This window comes from Cryptomeria japonica, chromosome 6 (assembly GCF_030272615.1).
Source record: "Cryptomeria japonica chromosome 6, Sugi_1.0, whole genome shotgun sequence".
NCBI classification, from domain to species: Eukaryota; Viridiplantae; Streptophyta; class Pinopsida; order Cupressales; family Cupressaceae; genus Cryptomeria; species Cryptomeria japonica.
Window position 1 is genome coordinate 665,441,412 of NC_081410.1, and position 18,601 is coordinate 665,460,012.

Here is an 18,601-nt window from a genome sequence, read left to right on the forward strand (position 1 = left end):
GCCAGTAGATAGTGTTAATAGTAAATTGCTATACTAGTAAAAATTAATGCATGAAACATAAACATAAACTCATCCACAACACATGACACCAATATTTGTACGTGGAAACCCTATAAGGGGAAAAACCACGATGGGAAAACTTACCCACAATTAGATGATACTATTGTAGATAGTAAGTGTACAAAGAGGGGTCTGCACATGCAGAAAGGCCAATAGCCTAGAGCTCACTGCTCAATCACAAATGGGAGTCACACTGACTACAGTTGGATGGTTAAATCCAATAAGAATGTACTGCTCAAAATAGTATCTTCATATGTTGGATTCAGTACCGATGTAATGCTGATATGATTCTACAAAAACCTAACTTCACCTTCAAATGATGTCTTTGTGTATGCCTCTGCTTGATCTCGCATATACCTTCACACAATTCTTTTTTGCATTCCACACTTGATCTTACAAATAAGATCTTACATTTATACCATACCCTAAGACCAATTTTAGTAGGTCGGCTCTACAAGATATTACAATAAAAACATTTTACAAATAATATAATATCCTATGCAATAACTGATTAAACATGTCAGCTTAATGAATTTACAACAATAATAAATCATCTCCATAGTGTGCCATGCTGATCTGGAAAAGATAAACTTGCCGGTGTAGCCCTAGATAACCTGGACCTATTTGCCGGTAAAAGCAAATATGCAAATATGAATATACCAATGATTATTTATTCAAAATAAAGTGTCCACATGATGTCTTCAATATTGCCAAGTGTCTTCCATATCATTCCAGGTACTGGTGAACAATATATCTTGCTGGTGAACCATATAGTAGTAACTGTTGCACAATTAACTGCTTGCCGGTGAATGTTGCTAGATCTTTAAAGTAGGTGTTGACATCAATGACAAAACCATACCAAAATACCAACAATCTCCCCCTTTGGAATTGATGGCAACACAAGATGGAAAAACCATCAAAGTGCCAAAATAGAAATGCCAAATACAAAAACCAACAATCTCCATTTCTTCCTCTGGGAGTAACAATACCAATCTCTCATACCAATTTCTCCTTAAATGTGTTTTTCAAAATCTCTCCCCTAAAATCTATTTTTCTTAGCAAAAAGATAATGTGTTTTTCCATAGATATCTCTCCCCCTTTGACATCAAATACTGAAGTCAAGTTCATAAAAAATACCAACCAATTCAATATACCAACTACTCCCACTGAGAAGTAGCTTCCTCATCAAATACCAGAATAAAGATTTGTCCATTTAATTCTGTCCGTTGATGACAATCATCAATTGTCTAAGTCTCTACTGATGGTGGTATGAATCCAAGCTGATCTCTGAGATACTCAAAAGTTTCCTTAGGCAAAGGTTTTGTGAAAATATCTTCAAGTTGTTCTTTAGTATTCACATAAACCAGTTTTATCTCTTTTTCTTCAACTTTTTCCTTTAGAAAATTCAGTTTGATAGAAACATGTTTTGATTTAGAATGTAATATTGGATTTTTAGATATATCAATTGTTGCAGTGTTATCACAGTATATAGTAATAGGTTCCTTGCATTTTACCTTTATGTCTTTCAACATTTGCTTAAGTCAAAGTACTTGTGTACAGTTTGTTGTTGCTGCAACATATTTTGATTCTGCTATTGATAAAGATGTACAACTCTATTTCTTACTCAACCAAGAAACTAATCTCTTTCTAAGAAAGAATGCTCCTCTAGTGGTTCTTTTTCTATCGTCCACATCTCCTACCCAATTTGCATCTGTATATGCACATAGATCAAAATTTTCATCTTTAGGATACCATAATCCAAGATTTGTTGTGCCTTGTAAGTACCAAAAAATCCTTTTTACTACTGATTCATGATTTTCCCTAGGATTACTTTGAAATCAAGAAACAATACATACTACATTCATAATATCAAGCCTGATTTGTGTCAAATACAATAGATCTCCTATCATAGATTTGTATCTAGTTGGATTAACAGGTGTAGATTCATCCTTTTGAGATAATTTGTCATTTGTAGTCATAGGTGTGCTTACCGGTTTAGAGTTTTCCATCCCAAATTTCTTAAGTAGTTCTTTCAAGTACTTAGATTGACTCAAAAATATACCTTTATCAGTCTGTAAAATCTACAATCCTAAAAAGAATTTTATTTCTCCAATCATAGACATTTCAAATTCTTGCCGCATTTTAAGAGAAAATTCTTTACATAATCCATCTTCTCCTCCAAAGATTATATCATCAACAAATACTTCAATAATCAAGATGTCATCATTAGTTACTTTGTAATATAAATTGCTATCTGCATTTCCTTTAGTAAAACCAATCTTTAAAAGATACTTATCCAATCTTGCATACCAAGCTCTTGGGGCCTCTTTCAATCCATACAAAGCTTTTCTTAACCTGCAAACCATATCATTGTCATCTGTCAAATAAAATCCATCAGGTTGTTCAATATAAACTTCCTCTTCAAGATCTCCATTCAAAAATGCACATTTAATATCCATTTGATAAACTTTGTAATCCTTGTGAGCTGCAAAAGCCAAGAATAATCTAACTGCCTCAATTATGGCTACCAGTGCAAAGGTTTCATTGTAATCAACTCCTTCTTTCTGAGAATATCCCTTACACACTAGTCTTTCTTTATTTCTAACAACCTTTCCATCTTCATTATGTTTGTTTCTAAATACCCATTTGGTTCCAATTACATTTTTATCTTTAGGCCAGGGAACTAATGTCCAAGTATTATTTTTCTCAATTTGTCCTAATTCTTCTTCCATAGCTTTAATCCAAAATTTATCTTCACATGCCTCATTGATAGATGATGGTTCAATTTGAGAAATAAGACATACCTCTTCATTTGCCAATCTTCCTCTTGTCATAGCTCCTTTAAATTTGTTTCCAATTATCTGATATTTAGAATGATTCAGTCTTACATACCAGGGTGTCTTAGTTTGTTGTTGTTCTTGAATTACTATGGAATCCTCTGATGATACCGAGGTAACTGGATCTTCATTCTGTACCAATGGATTTAGTGTAGGTTCATTTGTCATAACTTCTATTTCCAGTTTAGAGTCTATATACCTTGAAGTTCCTCTGAATTGTTCATCAATCTTTACATTTGTACTCTCAACAATTTTCTACAATCTTTTATTAAAACATCAATATGCCTTGCTCTTAGATGAATAACCAAGAAATATTCCTTCATCACTTCTAGGATCAAATTTGCCAATATACTCATCTCTTCTAATATAACATTTACTTCCAAAAATTCTGAAATACTTAAGAGTAGGAATATTACCAAACCATAGTTCATGAGGGGTCTTACCAGTTTCACCTTTGATGTGAACTTTGTTGAATGTATAGACAGAAGTGCTTACTGTCTCTCTCCAGTACACATGTGGTAGATTTGCTTCTGAGAACATACTTCTTGCTGCATCCAAGATAGTTCTATTTTTCCTTTCAACAACTCCATTCTGTTGTGGTGTCTGAGGTGCTAATAACTGTCTTTTGATTCCATTCACTTCATAGAATGTATTAAAGTCCTTAAATGTGAATTCTCCTCCTTGATCTGATCTTAAACATTTGGTTTTCTTACCGGTTTCATTCTCAACCATTGCTTTGAATAGTTTGAACTTCCCAAGTGCTTCTGATTTTTCTCTGAGAAAAGTAACCCAACACATTCTAGAATAATCATCAATAATTAGCATGAAATATCTATAACCTTGTAAGATTTTAGTTCTAGCTAGACCACATAAATCAATGTGAATTAAATCAAGTGCATTATTGGATTTTTCTGGAATACTTTTGAAACTAGCTCTAACTTGTTTTCCAAATTAACATTCCTTACAAATTGTGTTATGAGGTTTCACAATTTTAGGTAGATCTCTAACTGCCTTAGAAGTACTAATTTTTACCATGCAATCAAAATTTACATGACATAGTCTCTTATGCCATAACCAACTTTCATCTATATGTGCAATTAAGCATGCCTTTTCACTGTTATTCAAATGAAAGATATCACCTCTAGTCTAATTACCGGTTGCAATTTCCAAACCAATTCTATTCATGATTTTGCATTTTCCATTTTTAAATTGTAACTGAAAACCCTTCTCAACTAATTGACCAACACTTAAAAGATTATGCTTTAATCCTTCAACATAGTAGACATTGTTAGTGTTATGTTTACCATCAAGAGATATTGAACCCTTACCTTTGATTGAACAGGCTTTGTCATCTCCAAATCTTACTAAACCTCCATTGTATTCTTGAAAGTTCAAGAATTTACCTTTGTCTCTAGTCATATGATGTGAGCATCCCGAGTCAATAATCCATTCATCCTTTGATTCAACTTTAGCTGCTAGGGCTTGTTCTACCGGTTGAGCAATAGGTGCCGGTTGATCTTCTGTTATAGCAACAAAAACCCATCCATTGTCTATTGGATCCTCATTAGAATCATCAGTCACACCTTCATCCGCAATGTAACAAGATTTATCTTTATTCTTCTTAAATTTGTATCTCTGATATTCAGGATTAGGCTTGTATGTTCTTCTAGCTTCTTCTCTTAGTCTAGCATGTCTATCAGGGCATCTTGAAGCCATATGACCAATCTTATTGCAGTTAAAACATTTAAAGGGTGCTTTACCTTCATACTTACTTCCAATTCGACCTTTTGGCATTTTCCTTGCAAATAGTGCTTCAAGTTCTTCAAGTTCTCTTGCATAAAAGGATCTCTAGTCTGATTTGTCAAATGATGGAGTAGATGATGTTGATGCTTTAAAGGCCAAATCAGTCTTTATAGTAGGAACAGGACCAAATTCCTCAATTTCAAAAGCTGAAAGTTTTCTAATCAATGTATCCCTAGTTACTAATGTATTAGGCATTGTTCTCAACTCATTAATAGCAGTAAGTTTCATTTTATATGCCGGTGGCAAACCTCTTAAGATTTTTGAAATAATTTCATCCTCACTCAAGGTTCCTCCACAACATTTGATACCTAAAACAATTTCATTTACTCTTTCCATAAAAGCAGAAATCCTTTCATCTTCTTCCATTTTCAGATGTTCATACCAGACTCAGAAGCTTTCAAGTTTTACAATTTTGACTGTGGAATCTCCTTCATTCAATGTTTCCAAGTGATCCCAAATAGCTTTAGCAATAGACCTATCTAATAATCCCATGATTTGTTGATTTGTTGATCTGATAATGCGCTCAAAAGTGCTTCTCTTGCTTTGCAATCATTTTCTTCATGTTTGGCTAAGGTGGTTGGAGCAGTCTGACTAGCTACAGCAGCAATATAACAATTCTTAGTAACTTCCTAGATGTCTTTACCGATGCAGTTCAGATGTGTCTCCATTCTGATCTTCCATATCCCATTGTTGGTTCCATGAAGCTTAGGACTGTCCTTCCTAAAATAATTAGTAGACATTGGATCTCCTCAAGTTGTTAAACTTCTGTAAAAGAGGACTAAGCTCTGATACCAATTGTTAGGTCCTAGATACACTTGAGAGGGGGGGGTGAATCAGTTGTAAAATAAATTCAAACCAAAAACTTATTAACCAACTTAATGCTTAATGTTGGTAAACCAGTTAAGTATGCCGGTAGACAGTGTTAACAGTAAATTGCTATACCGGTAAAAATTAATGCATGAAACATAAACATAAACTCATCCACAACACATGACAGCAATATTTGTACGTGGAAACCCTGTAAGGGGAAAAACCACAGTGGGAAACCTTACCCACAATCAGATGATACTACTACAGATAGTAAGTGTACAAAGAGGGGTCTGCACATGTAGAAAGGCCAACAACCTAGAGCTCACTGCTCAATCACAAATGGGAGTCACACTGACTACAGTTGGATGGTTAAATCCAATAAGAATGTACTGCTCAAAATAGCATCTTCATATGCTGGATTTAGTACCGGTGTAATGCTGATATGCTTCTACAAAAACCTAACTTCACCTTCAAATGATGTCTTCGTGTATGCCTCTGCTTGATCTTGCATATACCTTCACACAATTCTTTTTCGCATTCCACACTTGATCTTACAAATAAGATCTTACATTTATACCTTACCCTAAGACCAATTTTAGTAGGTCGACTCTACAAGATATTACAATAAAAACATTTTACAAATAATATAATATCCAATGCAATAACCAATTAAACATGTTTGCTTAATGCATTTACAAAAATAATAAATCATCTCCATAGCATGCCATGCTGATCTAGAAAAGATAAACCTACCAGTGTAACCCTAGATAACTTGGACCTATTTGCCGGTAAAAGAAAATATGAAAATATGAATATACTAATGATTATTTCTTCAAAATAAAGTGTCCACATGATGTCTTCGATATTACCAAGTGTCTTCCATATCATTCTAGGTACTGGTGAACAATATATCCTGCCGGTGAACCATATACTAGTAACTGTTGCACAGTTAACTACTTGTCGGTGAATGTTGCTGGATCTCCAAAGTAGGTGTATTCAGTAGGTGTTGACATCAATGACAAAACCATACCAAAATACCAACAGACACCTACCATATCCTCCTTAACTACCCCTTTTCTCACAAATGTTGGATCTGGTTCACCAACAAACTTGAATGGTCTGCTGCCTTCCCCCACACCATCTTTGGAATTCTCAATGCATGGCCTCTCCTCAGGCGTGGTTGTCTCTTTGAAGGTTTATGGACAACTCTTCCTTCTTCCATTATGTGGGAACTATGGAAGGAGAGAAATAGATGTCTCTTTAAGAATGAAAAACTAGAGGTTCCTAGAATCATTAATAGGATAGAGTCAGCTATCATTGAGCTCATGAACAACCAACTGTCATCAAGCACTTTGAAGAAAGCCTCTATCACTTATTGGGATGAAAAGATGTTAAAACGTTGGGAAGGCTTATCCTTTCCTGCCTTTGTAGGAGATGGTCCTATTGCTAGTCTTTGATCAAGGGATGCATGCAGATGGCAACCCCCAGGCGATGGTTGGGTGAAGCTAAACTTTGATGGGGCATCCCGTGGCAACCCAGGGCAAGCAGGGATAGGATGTGTTGTTCATAATTGGGAAGGCAAGGAACTAGCAACCCTTGCCTCTCCGGTTGGCATCAACACCAAGAATTGGGTGGAACTTATGGCCCTGGTAGAGGGTCAGCATTTATGTAGGAAACTAGGAGTTAAGAACTTCGAAATTGAAGGAGATTTGGCTATAATTGTTAATTCTCTAAGGAAAGGTAGTATGCCTAATTGGAGAATAAATACTTTGCTGTCAAAAACTCTTGACTTATGCATTGATTTTGATATGTTCACAGTCAATCATATTTATAGGGAGGGCAATAAAAGAGCGAATGAGTTGGCCAACTTGGGAGCTGATGGCATCAATCTCCTATTTGTGCCACCTTAAGGCAACCTTCTCCTTTGTTTTTGTGAACTAGGTGGTCATTAGCATGTTTCTCCTTTCATCCCCTTATGTTTCTCTTGCCTAGAATCTATTTTAACCTCCTTATTTATTCCTCTTCCTGCCCCCTATATTTACATATAGATACTCAGACAAATATTCAATTTAAATATGCCCATATATCTATTCTCCTAGACTTTAACTTAGGTAGTTAGGCTCAATCCATGGTCGAATATAATCATTAAAACACAAATCTCAATCATAGATTTTATTCCTCTCCTTCATACCCATTTAGTCTTCCATCCTTTAGCCCAAGGAGAGGCCCCTCGTCTATTATTTTTGTATATACTTATCTGGGAACTTTCATTATCAGACCCTCACCTTTATTTAGTCATCCATCCTCATATTCAGCCTCTCATCAGCACACACACACACACACACACACACACACACACACACACACACATATATATTTACATATATATACATGTATGTAGGTTTTATCTCACATTCTTGTGGCCCAGGACCCTTTCATGAATTATCTGGGATAGATAAGCACTCTCAATCCATGTATCCTTCTTTCATCAAAATACTATATTCGGTCACTTTGGCTATTTCCTCACCCATACCTATCTGTTATCCATTGGGTTTTATGTTGAAGAAACCACGGGCTTCGGTGACCTACTTTATTTTTTCCACCGAAACACTTCTTCCATTGAAATCATCATGCCCTGTCGGTGAATGGATCTATTGTCTCACCGAAGCCTTTCCTTATCCTCCCTTATCACCCTCCACTGATAAAGTCGCATCAGTGAAACCATGCGTATCAGAGGCATGCCTTCTCGCTTTCTTGAAACCTATTTCCTCATCGATATCTTTTATCGATGTAGGTTCCTTTTGTCTGATTGACTTTATTATTTTGATGAGAACATTCCTTTCGGTGAGTCCTTTTTATGTTACACCGATGGTACTATCTCCTCGAAGACCTTTTCCCATCGATAAAAACCATCTCCGCTTTCCTTGATATCTTTTGTCGATGGAATTACTATCTTTGATGAGTCTTTTCTAAAGTTCATTGGTGCTTCCTTTCTTCGATGGCCCTTCTATATCAATGAGACATCGTTGGGTCTCATCGATATTATTTGAACCCAGATATCCTAAATAGGATGCTATTACACCCACTTGATGACTTATGGGCTACCATGGTATTAATGAAAATGATAATTTCTTTTAACAAAAGGGGGCTTTTGTAATTTAACTTCATAGATAATCCTTCTTTCATCAAAATATTGTATTCGGTCACTATGGCTATTTCCTCACCGATACCTATCTGATATCCATTGGTTTTTTGTGTTGAAGAAACCGTGGGCTTTGATGGCCTCCTTTAATTTTTCCACCAAAATACCTCTTCCATCCAAATAATCATGCCCTGTTAGTGAATGGTTCTTTTGTCTCACCAAAGCCTTTCTTTTTCTTCCCTTATCATCTTCCACCGATAAAGTCGCATCGGTGAAACCATGCATATTGGAGGCATGCCTTTTAGCCTCCTTGAAACCTATTTCCTCATCGATATCTTTTATAGATGTAGCCTTCATTTGTCTGATCGACATTTTTCTTTCGATGAGAACATTTCTTTTGGTGAGTCCTTTTTATGTTACACCGATGGTATTATCTCCTCGTAGACATTCCCGTCGATGAAAATCATCTCTGCTTTCCTCGATATCTTTTGTCGATGGAATTTTTGACTTTGATGAGTCTTTTCTAAAGTTCATCGGTGCTTCCTTTCTTCGATGGCCCTTCTATATTGATGAGACATCGTTGGGTCTCATCGATATTATTTGAACCCAAATATCTTAAATTGGATGCTATTACACCTGCTTGATGACTTGTGGGCTACCATGGTATTAATGAAAATGATAATTTCTTTTAACAATAGGGGGCTTTTATAATTTAACTCCACAAATAACCCTTCTTTCATCAAAATACTATATTCAGTCACTATGGTTGTTTCCTCACCGATACATATCTGATATCCATTGGGTTTTTAAGTCGAAGAAATTGCGGGCTTCGGTGACCTCCTTTATTTTCTCCATCGAAACACTTCTTCCATTGAAATCATCATGCCCTCTCGGTGAATGGATCTATTGTCTCACTGAAGCCTTTCTTTATCCACCCTTATCATCTGCCACCGATAAAGTCGCATCGGTGAAACCATGCGTATCGGAGGCATGCTGTTTAGCCTCCTCGAAACCTATTTCCTCATCGATATCTTTTATCGATGTAACCTTCATTTGTCTGATCGACATTTTTCTTTCAATGAGAACATTTCTTTCAGTGAGTCCTTTTTATGTTACACCAATGGTACTATCTCCTCAAAGACCTTTTCCCATTGATAAAAACCATCTCCCCTTTCCTCGATATCTTTTGTCAATGGAATTACTGTCTTCGATGAGTCTTTTCTGAAGTTCATCGGTGCTTCCTTTCTTTGATGGCCCTTCTATATCGATGAGACATCGTTGGGTCTCATCGATATTATTTGAACACTGATATCTTAAATAGGATGCTATTATACCCACTTGATGACTTGTGGGCTACCATGGTATTAATAAAAATGATAATTTCATTTAACAATAGGGGGCTTTTATAATTTGACTTCATAGATAATCCTTCTTTCATTGAAATACTATATTCGGTCACTATGGTTGTTTCCTCACTGATACCTATCTGATATCCATTGGGTTTTTATGTTGAAGAAACCTTGGGCTTTGATGACCTCCTTTATTTTTTCCACCGAAACACTTCTTCCATCGAAATCATCATGCCCTGTCGATGAATGGATCTATTATCTCACCGAAGCCTTTCTTTATCCTCCCTTATCATCTTCCACCAATGAAGGCACATTGGTGAAACCATGCATATCAGAGGCATGCCTTTTAGTGTCCTCGAAACCTATTTCCTCATCAATATCTTTTATCGATGTAGCTTCCTTTTGTTTGATCGACATTATTCTTTTGATGAGAACTTTCCTTTCGGTGAGCCCTTTTTATGTTACAACGATGGTATTATCTCCTTGAAGACCTTTTCCCATCGATGTAAACCATTTCCGCTTTCCTCGATGGAATTACTATCTTTGATGTGTCTTTTCTGAAGTTCATCACCACTCTGCTAGGATAAGCTTTAAGACTAGAAGGAGGCAATACCTTACATTAATGAGCATAGGTATATAAACATGCTAGCATATCTTGCTCCCAGATATATGTGATCACAGATATATAGGTATTATTATTTATGTAGATATTGCCTTCTTTTAGGACTAACACTTACCTAGCTATCCTCATCTCTATTTTACCTTTTTGGTCCCCTATATTCTTGATGTTTTGTCTCTTGTTTTGTTCTTAAGAAGCTTTCAGGCTTTAATGTCTCTAGGTTGCTTTAACTTAGCTTCATAATCTTGTTAAGCTGTGTATATTCTTTAAGATGGTAGCTCCCCGTGATCTCTTTGCAAGAATACTTATGGAATTTGCCTCATTAATATTTATTAAGTTTATGCTCTCCAATGGGTAATCACTCTTGCATTATGTTTATGGAGATTTTTTGAGACTAATATTTTGAGTTGTGTATCCTATTAGGGTGATCATCCAGGCAAGTATGATATATTGTATAAGTTGACCTATTCAGTTTTCCTTTTCCTAACATTCTGGTGAGAGATTTTCTCAAAATCTTGTGCAGCATATGGAGTAGAGCATGCTTAACCCTATGTTTCAGGAATAGCAAGAACTGTCACCCACAAATGGTAGCATCACCCCAAGAAATGGGCAATATGCTGCTCAACTTTACACAAAGGATTTTTACAGACAATCTTCATTATTCTAGACATGTTCCCTTTGTGATCTTGTATCTCCATTTTGTATCGCATTCTTAATTTTTTCTGATCCTAGAGGGATCTAGGCTAGACTGGAGGTTTTCTTCCCTCCATTCTTTCCTACCGGTGCCCACACCAAATGGAGGTGTAAATGTAATTCTATCTATTTTTTAAAATTAATAAAATTCTTCGGCCTCGAGCTGAAAACATTTGGTGTTGTACAAGAAATAGCCTAAGTTTTGGATGGGCCAACAATTAATGAAGCACTGTTTAATGTTGACAACTTAAGGAAATCAATTTTCCTTTTCATCTCTACATTAGAGGCTTCCATTTCAACTCTCTTCAACTCTTTTGCAAGAGTTTCATTTTCTATTCTAGTTGTTTCTAGCTCAATATCAATTTGGGATAACTTTTGACTTAGATATAGGATAGTTGAAGATTTTCTACCATCTATCTTAACACCAAATATCTTTTGTTTTCCTTTATCTATATCTAATTTAGGAATCTGAATACTTGGTTGACTAATATCTACTAACCTCTAGTTATCTATATTACTCTTAATATTTTCCTTTATGATATTTTCAGATTTCTTATTTAAAATCTCTCTTAAAACAGGGCCCTCAATACTAGGCTTATCATTTCCTTGAGCCAAGGCTTTGAGTGTCACTAATTGTCTCATCAGACCATCTCTCTCTATCACAACTCTAATAACTTCATATTCCTTTTCCTTTTCTCTCTTACTTCTCAAATTTATCTGTTGTTGGAGTTCTCTTCTCAATGTGTCTATATCTCCAAAGACTTCTTCTGGATCTGATTGAGTTATCTCAAATCTGGAAGTATCATCTAAATCCATCAAATTCACATTATCTTGTTCTCATACTGACTCATAACCATGAGAAAAATTTGTTGTGAGATCTGGAGGAGGAGGTACACCAATATAATTTTTGCTTTGGTGACTTCTACTTCTACTCCAACATCTTGTCTTTTCTAAATATTGAACTTGAGTACATTCTTTAATCTAACTGATTACCAATTGAGAATCTCCACAATATTTAGCTCTGTGATGTTCCATTCTATAGCCATTTTGATTCCAATGACTAATGCCTCATATTTTGTTGTGTTATTGTAGGGAAAACTCAATCTATATGACTTTGGAATGGTATGACCATGAGGTGTTATATATAGTATTCCTTCTCCTGATCCATGTTGTGTATAAGAGCCATCAAAATATAATTCCCAGGTTTTCTTGGTGACTATGAGAACATTTGCATCTGGAAACTTAATGTGTAATGGATTATCATCATGCAGTGGTTCTTCTGCCAGGTGATCGATAACCAATTATCCTTTGATAGCCTTTTTGTCAACATATTCAATATCAAATTCACTCAAGATGACCCACTTTGCTAGTTTTCTCATTAATATTGCTTTGCTGAGGAGATATTTCAATGGATCTATTTTAACTATTAGATTGACCAAATGAGTTAACATATATTGTTGTAGTTTCTAGGATGCAAACACCACAACTAGACATGTTTTCTCAATAGGTGTGTAGTTGAGATTGTAACCAACTAGGGTCCTACTGATATAATATATAGATCGCTCTCATCCCTCATGATCTCATTGTGCTAAAAGAGCTCCTAATGATACATTTGTGGCTGATATGTAGAGAAACAATGGCTTTCCTTCAATTGGTGATGCTAAAATAGGCAGAGTTACCAAATATTCTTTTATTTTGTCAAAGGCTTGTTCAAATTGATCTTCCCATTTGAATGGAACATTTGTATGTAGTAGATGAGTGAATGGATGACACCTATTGGCCAACTAAGCAATGAATCTTCTTATGGACTACAATCTTTTGTAAAGAGAACCTAGCTAATTGATATTTTTAGGCAATTCCATTTTCATGATGGCTTTCACTTTAGCTAGATCCAGTTCTATTCCTTGATCTGAAATTATGTATCCCGGAAGTTTACTTGATGTGACCCCAAAATTACATTTCTTTGGATTTAGCCACAACTTGTATTGTTCTAACCTTTGAAAGACATTTATCCAAAATCCCTAGATGTTCTTCTCTTGTATATGATTTTTCCCTTATGTCATCTATACAATTTTCCATGTACGCATGCATCATGTCATGGAAAAAAGTCATCATTTCTATTTGGTATGTAGCACCTGCATTTTTCAGTCCAAAAGGCATGGCGGTCCAAAAGAAAGTACCCCAAGGACATGTGAAAGTTGTCTTCTCTTGACCTTCAGGTGTTATTTTGATTTGATTATACCTTGAAAATCCATCCATTAGAGAAAACATTTTGTGTCCCGTTATTAGGTCTACAATGATGTCTATGCTTGGAAATGGAAATTCATCCTTTGGACACACTTTATTAAGGTCTCTGAAGTCTGTAAATACCCTAATACTCTTGTTTGGCTTGGAAACATGCACAATGTTTGACACCCAGTCTGGATATGCAACTGACCTTATGAACCTCACATCTAGTAATTTCTTCAGTTCTACTTTGACAAGGAGAGCTATGTGATGATGCATCTTTCTCAAATTTTGTTTTATAGGTTTGTCTCTTGGAGAAACATTTAAGTGATGCATTATGAGATTTGGATCCAACCCTGGCATGTCTGCATATGACTAGGTGAAGTTTATTTGTCTTCTTTTGAATAATTCACTGTAATCCTAACTCTCCTGCTCTAATAGTGGTGTTGCTAGATGTAGAATCTTAGGATTGTCTGAGGTACCAATGCTAATTACTTCATGTGGCCCAGTAAATATAAAAGACCTCTCTTGGAAATATTCAGGAAGAGTGTCAAATTTCCCATCTTTTGGCACCTCAAAGAGGTTTTCACCATCAGATTCGTCCTTTCTTTTTACTTTTTACTGATCTAATATTGCTATTAAATGGTTTTTAGCATTAGATCTACTATTTGATTCACTTATTTCACTTTTATGACTGAGAGATTTGGCACCTCCCTAACTAGAAGAAGTATTAGCAAATTCACTAGTGGAAGACATTTTGGGTTTTATAGGTTCTATTGTACTGAGATATAAGGCAATGGCATGATCATTCAAAAAAGTATCTATCTCAATGGGTCCATTGTTTTCCCAATCAATTTCAGGATGCACCAAAGGTAAAGGGTCTTATAATCGGTCGGTCTCAAAGGCATTAAGGGTCATGATGGAATTGTCAAAATTCTCAGTGATTACTTCTAAGTTTTGGATGTTACTCTCCTCGGGATGACCTATCTCGACTCTATCTAATTTTCCCCGATAAAGTTAGAATCGATAAATTATGACTCTAATTCAAGTGGTCTATATTCTGACGTTTGTCCTTCATACAAGTGAACTATATCGACATCCACATCTTTTTCATAGAAAGATTCCTTAGAGGATTCTCCATAATGATATGAGTCCCACTTCCATTCATTAGAGTTAGTCTCACTAGAAGCTTGTAATGAAAGGATTTGTCCATAGATATTATGTGTAGCTTCTTCTCTTTTTATGGAAAGGTCTTACTGTCTTCTATCATTTTCCTCCTCTTGTTTCTTACGAGATTCTTCTTCCTATTGTTTGTGAATTGTTTCTTCGTCTTGCTTCTTGTGAGCTCTTTCTTCTTGTTCATGAATGGGAATGTGTTGTTCAAAACCTAATCCTGACTTATCTTTGGCATGTTGAGACAGAGGTTTTATGGGTTGTAGAATACCTTCTTTTCTTTTTCCTATAGGGCCCTTGCCTTTATACCCCATTTTCTATAGGATGTGAACTCCTTTTTCATATCTTTTTTGTTGGTATACTGATACTATTTATTTCTTGTTGAGACTCCTCTTTATATAACCACTGTAAAATGTCATTGTCTTCAGTTTCTTTAGATAGGGTTCCTCCTTTGACAAATGCTCCATCAAATATAGTGAGTGGTTTTGACACTGTTTGTTGCTTTGAAGTTGATGGTTTTCCATAAGACCCAGTAGAGACAGGTAAATCTTGTAGAGAATATTCTCCTATTCCTTTGTCATCCAGTAGTGGCTTTTTCTCAAAAATTGCCAAAGTTTACTGGTATGAACTCCTCTTAGGTGATGAATTAGAAGAAGATTTCTTCTTTTCTATGTGCAACAATGAACTCCTAGATTTATTTTATATTGCTGCAATGTTGGAATGGATTAAAATTTGCTGAGATGGTAATTTCTTATCCATGGTATGGAAACTTTACACACTAATGGTAAGTTGATGGAACTGACTACATATCATGAATCCATGTTCTCCCCAAAAGTATGTTGTAAGATAAATTTAGGTCCAACACTTAATAGACTATATCTTTGTATATGGGCCCTACTTTGATGGGTAACACCATTGTTCCTTTGGAAGAGCACTCCTCTTCATTATATGATTTTATGGTGATCTTTGAATCCATGTTCTCCCCAGAAGTATGTTGTAAGATAAATTTAGGTCCAACACTTAATAGACTATATCTTTGTATATGGGCCCTACTTTGATGGGTAACACCATTGTTCCTTTGGAAGAGGGCTCCTCTTCATCATATGATTTTATGGCGATCTTTTTCCTAGGATCATCTATTTTTTTCAAAAATCCTAAAGAATGAACTAGACTCAATGAGAAAATATTCAGACCAACTCCTCCATCTATTAGGAAATGTTTAACGTGTGTTTTATGAATAAGCACTTCAATGTGTAGGGGAGAATTATGAGGATGTTGCAAGGACATGCCATCATTATCTATAAAGGATAAGCAAAGAGGTTCTATTAGGTGTCTCACGATGGCTTGAAATTGATCAACATCCAAATCTTTGGAGACTGTAGTATCTACTAGAGATTTTTCCAAATTCTCTTTATACATTGGTGAAAGTTTTAAAAGATCTAGTATTGATATTTGTGCAGGGGTCTTTTGTAATTGATCCACTATATTGTATTGCTTAGAAGTGGATGATGTGTTAGTTGTTTAACTTGACAAGGTTACCTTAGCTTTACTCTTAGTGATGACATGTGTTGGTTTTGTTTGTGATTTCTCTTTAACAACAATAACATTAACCAAATTGTCATGGGAATGAGCATAGTTGACTTTTTCTTTTCCTTTTCCATCTCATGTTGTTGATGCTTCACCCTTATCTTAATTTGGGAGTGGATTTTTAAATGCAATGTGTGATTAGTTTGTCTTATGCCCATCTACCATTATTATCTCGTTATGTATCAAATCTTGAGTGACATGTTTCAACCTTTGATAGTCATTCATTTGATGTCCTTTACTTCAATGATAATCACAATAATGGTTGTCATTTCACCATGCTAGTTTAACTTTAGGTTCAAAATATCTCACTTCTAGAAATGTAATCAATTTATTCACAAGGAATGTTTTCAAAACCGATCCTAGTGGTTCCCCAATGTTAGTAAATTTTCTGTGAAAATTAGGAAAAGACAGTTTAGGTTTATTGTTATCTTGGTTAACCACTATAGCATCCTAAAATTTCATCCCTTGCAATTTTCGATCTCATTTGGGCTTTTGCCTTAGTGTTTGATCCCCTTGGCCTGATTGGAGACTTGATTATGCTCGTACATGTCATAAACATCATATAGATCAAAGATGCACCTCATTGCCACCTTGATCCTTCCAAAAATAGGGCAGGACCAACATGTGGCACCTTGGTCCTCACCAGGACTAGGGCATGGCATCCTAGTCCTCACTAATGGGTGTTAGCAACAAAGAGGAGGAAAACTAAGAGGGGGGGTGTGAATCAGTTTCCATCGTATCTACAAAAAAATATGATAAACTGCAACAATAATAAAGATAATCAACTTGATAGAACAACACACAATACCAAGATTTTGACATGGAAAACCTGGTCAAGGGAAAAACCACAGTGGGAACATACCCACAATAAGATAATACTCTTTAGTAGTATGTGAAAATATTACAATGACATTTGCACATGCATTCAGGCGCATTTCCTAGAGCTCATTGATAAAATACAATGACTCGGAAGGCCACAACCCTCAGGGAAGTCTCACTAACTTACAACAAGATTTAGACTACAATCTAGAAGAAATAAACTAAAGGAATAACATCTCCAAATGCTTGATTACTGTTCCGGTTAAGCACAAATGTCTTCTCTGCTACACCAATCTCTCTTTAACCACAATGTTGAAGGATGAATCACTTGATCACACATACACCTCTTTCTAATAATGCAGACACAACCTCGACACCTAAATTACATGATAATATAACCTATATATACAATTCATCAACCTTGATAGTAAGGTCGACTAAATCCTCAACTCACTATTACAAAATTACATCATATGATACAAAGATCGACCACCAGGTCAATATGATGATTTACATAACATAACATCGACCTAGTTCAAATTCCCAAGTGCTCAACTCCACTGGAAATCATGCTAAGAATAACCGTAACATGCTACACCACCAAAAATATCGTATAACATGAAAATCATCACCGGTTTATCAAAATAACCAAAAAATTGCACAACAATAAATGAGGATCATAAAAAAAATAAAACACAATTAGGAAACACCAGCAAGAACATTAGAATCATTAGAAACAACTGCACCAACACCACTTATCAATTCTTCATTGATCAACATCTGAAACTCCAGAATACTCAATCAACAACTATCACGAAGAAAGATAAATTACAGAGAACCAAAATAAGAACCATCTAAGATTAAGATACATAAGACTATCCCAAACATTATACTAAAAAATCAGCACAAGCTCTAATCACACTAGAATATACTGGAGGAAATACTAAACTCTGTAAAACAGTGATCAACAAAACAAAACTGTAAGACCAGATCACAAGATCTTCCCAATCTACAAACACCAGAGAAAATCACAGGAATATGTTGATATCAATGACAAAAACATATCTTAGTAGTAGAAATTTCCAACAATTTTCAAAAATATCCAACAATCTCCCCCTTTGGTATTGATGACAACATATGAATATGAAAACAATTCAATGCAAAGAAAGAAGATATCTCCAACAATCTCCCCCTAAGATCAAGGCATATAAAGAAGTTTTTTACATTATCTCTCTCCCCCTTGGACAACAATGCCAAAGATCTCAAAACAGATAACCAAACTCTTTCTCCCTAAAATAGAAACATGAACTAGGAATCTCTCCCTCTAAAACACAAACTACTCCACCAAAGGAGCAACATCAACACATCAATCCAGATAGAAAGATAAGACTTTGAAGTCCACCAGATTGATGCAAATCAATGCACATAATTATCATAAGGAAGGGCTCTAACTAGTCTTTCAGATAGACAAATGTATCTACAG